Raw genomic sequence first — 8,160 nt, forward strand, 5'->3', positions numbered from 1 at the left:
ACTGACGCTGACAGTAATATTACTGTCTACAAAGCTCGACTTGTCGTGAAAGGTTTTCGGCAAGTTCAAGGGATTGACTACGATGAGACCTTCTCACCCGTAGCGATGCTTAAGTCTGTCCGAATCATGTTAGCAATTGCCGCATTTTATGATTATGAAATTTGGCAGATGGATGTCAAAACTGCATTCCTGAATGGATTTCTGGAAGAAGAGTTGTATATGATGCAACCAGAAGGTTTTGTCGATCCAAAGGAAGCTAGCAAAGTGTGCAAGCTCCAGCGATCCATTTATGGACTGGTGCAAGCCTCTCGGAGTTGGAATAAACGTTTTGATAGTGTGATCAAAGCATTTGGTTTTATGCAGACTTTTGGAGAAGCCTGTATTTACAAGAAAGTGAGTGGGAGCTCTGTAGCATTTCTGATATTATATGTGGATGACATATTGTTAATTGGAAATGATATAGAATTTCTGGATAGCATAAAGGGATACTTGAATAAGAGTTTTTCAATGAAAGACCTCGGTGAAGCTGCTTACATATTAGGCATTAAGATCTATAGAGATAGATCAAGACGCTTAATTGGACTTTCACAAACAACATACCTTGACAAAAAATTTGAAGAAGTTCAAAATGGATCAAGCAAAGAAAGGATTCTTGCCTGTGTTGCAAGGTGTGAAATTGAGTAAAGACTCAATGCCCGACCACTGCAGAAGATAGAGAGAATATGAAAGATGTTCCCTATGCATCAGCGATAGGATCTATCATGTATGCAATGCTGTGTACCAGACTTGATGTGTGCCTTGCTATAAGTCTAGCAGGGAGATACCAAAGTAATCCAGGAGTGGATCACTGGACAGCGGTCAAGAACATCCTGAAATACCTGAAAAGGACTAAGGATATGCTTCTCGTATATGGAGGTGACAAAGAGCTCGTCGTAAAAGGTTACGTTGATGCAAGCTTTGACACTGATCCGGACGATTCTAAATCGCAAACCGGATACGTGTTTACATTAAACGGTGGAGCTGTTAGTTGGTGCAGTTCTAAACAAAGAGTCGTAGCGGGATCTACATGTGAAGCGAAGTACATAGCTGCTTCGGAAGCACCAAACAAAGGAGTCTGGATGAAGGAGTTCATATCCGATCTAGGTGTCATACCTAGTGCATCGGGTCCAATGAAAATCTTTTGTGACAATACTGGTGCAATTGCCTTGGCAAAGGAATCCAGATTTCACAAGAGAACCAAGCACATCAAGAGACGCTTCAATTCCATCCGGGATCTAGTCCAGGTGGGAGACATAGAGATTTGCAAGATACATACGGATCTGAATATTGCAGACCCGTTGACTAAGCCTCTTCCACGAGCAAAACATGATCAGCACCAAAGCTCCATGGGTGTTAGAATCATTACAGTGTAATCTAGATTATTGACTCTAGTGCAAGTGGGAGACTGAAGGAAATATGCCCTAGAGGCAATAATAAAGTTATTATTTATTTCCTTATATCATGATAAATGTTTATTATTCATGCTAGAATTGTATTAACCGGAAACATAATACATGTGTGAATACATAGACAAACAGAGTGTCACTAGTATGCCTCTACTTGACTAGCTCGTTAATCAAAGATGGTTATGTTTCCTAACCATGAACAAAGAGTTGTTATTTGATTAACGAGGTCACATCATTAGTTGAATGATCTGATTGACATGACCCATTCCATTAGCTTAGCACCCGATCGTTTAGTATGTTGCTATTGCTTTCTTCATGACTTATACATGTTCCTATGACTATGAGATTATGCAACTCCCGTTTGCCGGAGGAACACTTTGGGTGCTACCAAACGTCACAACGTAACTGGGTGATTATAAAGGAGCATTACAGGTGTCTCCAAAGGTAGATGTTGGGTTGGCGTATTTCGAGATTAGGATTTGTCACTCCGATTGTCGGAGAGGTATCTCTGGGCCCTCTCGGTAATGCACATCACTTAAGCCTTGCAAGCATTGCAACTAAATGAGTTAGTTGTGGGATGATGTATTACAGAACAAGTAAAGAGACTTGCCGGTAACGAGATTGAACTAGGTATTGGAATACCGACGATCGAATCTCGGGCAAGTAACATACCGATGACAAAGGGAACAATGTATGTTGTTATGCGGTCTGACCGATAAAGATCTTCGTAGAATATGTAGGAGCCAATATGGGCATCCAGGTCCCGCTATTGGTTATTGACCGTAGACGTGTCTCGGTCATGTCTACATTGTTCTCGAACCCGTAGGGTCCGCACGCTTAAGGTTACGATGACAGTTATATTATGAGTTTATGCATTTTGATGTACCGAAGGTTGTTCGGAGTCCCGGATGTGATCACGGACATGACGAGGAGTCTCGAAATGGTCGAGACATAAAGATTGATATATTGGAAGCCTATATTTGGACATCGGAAGTGTTCCAGGTGAAATCGGGATTTTACCGGAGTACCGGGAGGTTACCGGAACCCCCCGGGAGCCATATGGGCCTTAATGGGCTTTAGTGGAAAGGAGAAAGGGGCAGCCCAAGGTGGCTGCGCGCCTCCCCCCTCCCCTAGTCCTATTAGGACTAGGAGAGGTGGCCGGCCCCCCTCTCCCTCTTTCCCCCTCGGGGAATCCTAGTCCAACTAGGATTTGGGGGGAGTCCTACTCCCGGAAGGAGTAGGACTCCTCCAGCGCCCTCCTCCTGGCCGGCGGCCCCCCTCCCCTTTGGCTCCTTTATATACTGAGGTAGAGGCACCCCAGAAACACACATGTTGATCCACGTGGTCTATTCCTTAGCCGTGTGCGGTGCCCCTGCCACCATAGTCCTCGATAATACTGTAGCGGAGTTTAGGCGAAGCCCTGCTGCTGTAGTGCATCAAGATCGTCACCACGCCATCGTGCTGACGGAACTCTTCCCCGACACTTTGCTGGATCGGAGTCCGGGGATAGTCATCGAGCTGAACGTGTGCTCGAACTCGGAGGTGCCGTAGTTTCGGTGCTTGATCGGTTGGATCGTGAAGACGTACGACTACTTCCTCTACGTTGTGTCAGCGCTTCCGCAGTCGGTCTGCGTTGGGTACGTAGACAACACTCTCCCCTCTCGTTGCTATGCATCACATGATCTTGCGTGTGCATAGGAAATTTTTTGAAATTACTACGAAACCCAACAGTGGTATCCGAGCCTAGGTTATTTATGTTGATGTTATATGCACGAGTAGAACACAAGTGAGTTGTGGGCGATATAAGTCATACTGCCTACCAGCATGTCATACTTTGGTTCGGCGGCATTGTTGGACGAGACGACCCGGACCAACCTTACGCGTACGCTTACGTGAGACCGGTTCCCCCAACGTGCTTTGCACACAGGTGGCTTGCGGGCGACTGTCTCTCCAACTTTAGTTGAACCAAGTGTGGCTACGCCCGGTCCTTGCGAAGGTTAAAACGGAGTCTATTTGACAAACTATCGTTGTGGTTTTGATGCGTAGGTGAGATTGGTTCTTGCTTAAGCCCGTAGCAGCCACGTAAAACTTGCAACAACAAAGTAGAGGACGTCTAACTTGTTTTTGCAGGGCATGTTGTGATGTGATATGGTCAAGACATGATGCTGAATTTTATTGTATGAGATGATCATGTTTTGCAACCGAGTTATCGGCAACTGGCAGGAGCCATATGGTTGTCGCTTTATTGTATGCAATGAAATCGCGATGTAATGCTTTACTTTATTACTAAGCGGTAGTGATAGTCGTGGAAGCATAAGCTTGGCAAGACGACAATGATGCTACGATGGAGATCAAGGTGTCACGCCGGTGACGATGGTGATCACGACGGTGCTTCGGAGATGGAGATCACAAGCACAAGATGATGATGGCCATATCATATCACTTATATTGATTGCATGTGATGTTTATCCTTTTTATGCATCTTATCTTGCTTTGATTGACGGTAGCATTATAAGATGATCTCTCGCTAAATTATCAAGAAGTGTTCTCCCTGAGTATGCACCATTGCGAAAGTTCTTCGTGCTGAGACACCACGTGATGATCGGGTGTGATAGGTTCTACGTTCAAATACAACGGGTGCAAAACAGTTGCACACGCGGAATACTCAGGTTATACTTGACGAGCCAAGCATATACAGATATGGCCTCGGAACACGAAGACCGAAAGGTCGAGCGTGAATCATATAGTAGATATGATCAACATAACGATGTTCACCATTGAAAACTACTCCATCTCACGTGATGATCGGTTATGGTTTAGTTGATTTGGATCACGTAATCACTTAGAGGATTAGAGGGATGTCTATCTAAGTGGGAGTTCTTTAATTAACTTGATTAACTGAACTTAAATTTATCATGAAACTTAGTACCTGATTAGTATCTTGCTTGTTTATGTTTGATTGTAGATAGATGGCTCATGCTGTTGTTCCGTTGAATTTTAATGCGTTCCTTGAGAAAGCAAAGTTCAAAGATGATGGTAGCAATTACACGGACTGGTTCCGTAACTTGAGGATTATCCTCATTGCTGCACAGAAGAATTACGTCCTCGAAGCACCGCTGGGTGCCAGGCCTGCTGCAGGAGCAACGCCGGATGTTATGAACGTCTGGCAGAGCAAAGCTGATGACTACTCGATAGTTCAGTGTGCCATGCTTTACAGCTTAGAATCGGGACTTCAACGACGTTTTGAACATCATGGAGCATATGAGATGTTTCAGGAGTTGAAGTTAATATTTCAAGCAAATGCCCGGATTGAGAGATATGAAGTCTCCAATAAGTTCTATAACTGCAAGATGGAGGAGAACAGTTCTGTCAGTGAGCATATAATCAAAATGTCTGGGTATAATAATCACTTGATTCAATTGGGAGTTAATCTTCCAGATGATAGCATCATTGACAGAATTCTTTAATCACTGCCACCAAGCTACAAGAGCTTCGTGATGAACTATAATATGCAAGGGATGAACAAGACTATTCCCGAGCTCTTCGTGATGCTGAAAGCTGCGGAGGTAGAAATCAAGAAGGAGCATCAAGTGTTGATGGTTAACAAGACCACTAGTTTCAAGAAAAAGGGCAAAGGGAAGAAGAAGGGGAACTTCAAAGAGAGCGGCAAGCAAGTTGCTACTCAAGAGAAGAAACCCAAACCTGGACCTAAGCCTGAAACTGAGTGCTTCTATTGCAAGCAGACTGGTCACTGGAAGCGGAACTGCCCCAAGTATTTGGCGGATAAGAAGGATGGCAAGGAGAACAAAGGTATATGTGATATACATGTTATTGATGTGTACCTTACTAATGCTCGCAGTAGCACCTGGGTATTTGATACTGGTTCTGTTGCTAATATTTGCAACTCAAAACAGGGACTACGGATCAAGCGAAGATTGGTTAAGGACGAGGTGACGATGCGCGTGGGAAACGGTTCCAAAGTCGATGTGATCGCAGTCGGCATGCTACCTCTACATCTACCTTCGGGATTAGTATTAGACCTAAATAATTGTTATTTGGTGCCAGCGTTAAGCATGAACATTATATCTGGATCTTGTTTAATGCGAGACAGTTATTCATTTTAATCAGAGAATAATAGTTGTTCTATTTATATGAGTAATATCTTTTATGGTCATGCACCCTTGAAGAGTGGTCTATTCTTGTTGGATCTCGATAGTAGTAACACACATATTCATAATGTTGAAGCCAAAAGATGCCGAGTTGATAATGATAGTGCGACTTATTTGTGGCACTGCCGTTTAGGTCATATCGGTGTAAAGCGCATGAAGAAACTCCATTCTGATGGACTTTTGGAACCACTTGATTATGAATCACTTGGTACTTGCGAACCGTGCCTCATAGGCAAGATGACCAAAACGCCGTTCTCCGATACTATGGAGAGAGCAACAGATTTGTTGGAAATCATACATACAGATGTATGTGGTCCGTTGAATATTGAGGCTCGTGGAGGATATCGTTATTTTCTCACCTTCACAGATGATTTAAGCAGATATGGGTATATCTACTTAATGAAACATAAGTCTGAAACATTTGAAAAGTTCAAAGAATTTCAGAGTGAAGTTGAAAATCATCGTAACAAGAAAATAAAGTTTCTACGATCTGATCATGGAGGAGAATATTTGAGTTACGAGTTTGGTGTACATTTGAAAAATTGTGGAATAGTTTCGCAACTCACGCCACTCGGAACACCTCAGCGTAATGGTGTGTCCGAACGTCGTAATCGTACTTTACTGGATATGGTGTGATCTATGATGTCTCTTACTGATTTACCGCTATCGTTTTGGGGATACGCTCTAGAGACGGTCGCATTCACGTTAAATAGGGCACCATCAAAATCCGTTGAGACGACGCCTAATGAACTGTGGTTTGGCAAGAAACCAAAGTTGTCGTTTCTGAATGTTTGGGGCTGCGATGCTTATGTGAAAAAGCTTCAACCTGATAAGCTCGAACCCAAATCGGAGAAATGTGTCTTCATAGGATATCCAAAGGAAACTATTGGATACACCTTCTATCACAGATCCGAAGGCAAGACATTTGTTGCTAAATTTGGAAACTTTCTAGAGAAGGAGTTTCTCTCGAAAGAAGTGAGTGGGAGGAAAGTAGAACTTGACGAGGTAACTGTACCTACTCCCTTATTGGAAAGTAGTACATCACAGAAAACTGTTTCTATGACACCTACACCAGTTAGTGACGAAGCTAATGATGACGATCATGAAACTTCAGCACAAGATACTACTGAACCTCGTAGATCAACCAGAGTAAGATCCACACCAGAGTGGTACGGTAATCCCGTTCTGGAAGTCATGCTACTAGATCATGATGAACCTACGAACTATGAAGAAGCGATGGTGAGCCCAGATTCCGCAAAGTGGCTTGAAGCCATGAAATCTGAGATGGGATCCATGTATGAGAACAAAGTGTGGACTTTGGTTGACTTGCCCGATGATCGGCAAGCAATTGAGAATAAATGGATCTTCAAGAAGAAGACTGACGCTGACGGTAATATTACTGTCTACAAAGCTCGACTTGTCGCGAAAGGTTTTCGGCAAGTTCAAGGGATTGACTACGATGAGACCTTCTCACCCGTAGCGATGCTTAAGTCTGTCCGAATCATGTTAGCAATTGCCGCATTTTATGATTATGAAATTTGGCAGATGGATGTCAAAACTGCATTCCTGAATGGATTTCTGGAAGAAGAGTTGTATATGATGCAACCAGAAGGTTTTGTCGATCCAAAGGGAGCTAACAAAGTGTGCAAGCTCCAGCGATCCATTTATGGACTGGTGCAAGCCTCTCGGAGTTGGAATAAACGTTTTGATAGTGTGATCAAAGCATTTGGTTTTATGCAGACTTTTGGAGAAGCCTGTATTTACAAGAAAGAGAGTGGGAGCTCTGTAGCATTTCTGATATTATATGTGGATGACATATTGTTAATTGGAAATGATATAGAATTTCTGGATAGCATAAAGGGATACTTGAATAAGAGTTTTTCAATGAAAGACCTCGGTGAAGCTGCTTACATATTAGGCATTAAGATCTATAGAGATAGATCAAGACGCTTAATTGGACTTTCACAAACAGCATACCTTGACAAAAAATTTGAAGAAGTTCAAAATGGATCAAGCAAAGAAAGGATTCTTGCCTGTGTTGCAAGGTGTGAAATTGAGTAAAGACTCAATGCCCGACCACTGCAGAAGATAGAGAGAATATGAAAGATGTTCCCTATGCATCAGCGATAGGATCTATCATGTATGCAATGCTGTGTACCAGACCTGATGTGTGCCTTGCTATAAGTCTAGCAGGGAGATACCAAAGTAATCCAGGAGTGGATCACTGGACAGCGGTCAAGAACATCCTGAAATACCTGAAAAGGACTAAGGATATGCTTCTCGTATATGGAGGTGACAAAGAGCTCGTCGTAAAAGGTTACGTTGATGCAAGCTTTGACACTGATCCGGACGATTCTAAATCGCAAACCGGATACGTGTTTACATTAAACGGTGGAGCTGTCAGTTGGTGCAGTTCTAAACAAAGCGTCGTAGCGGGATCTACATGTGAAGCGAAGTACATAGCTGCTTCGGAAGCAGCAAACGAAGGAGTCTGGATGAAGGAGTTCATATCCGATCTAGGTGTCATACCTAGTGCATCGGGTCCA

The sequence above is a fragment of the Triticum urartu genome, chromosome 3A, assembly GCF_056163025.1.
Source record: "Triticum urartu cultivar PI428250 chromosome 3A, HENAU_Tu73, whole genome shotgun sequence".
Taxonomy (NCBI): domain Eukaryota; kingdom Viridiplantae; phylum Streptophyta; class Magnoliopsida; order Poales; family Poaceae; genus Triticum; species Triticum urartu.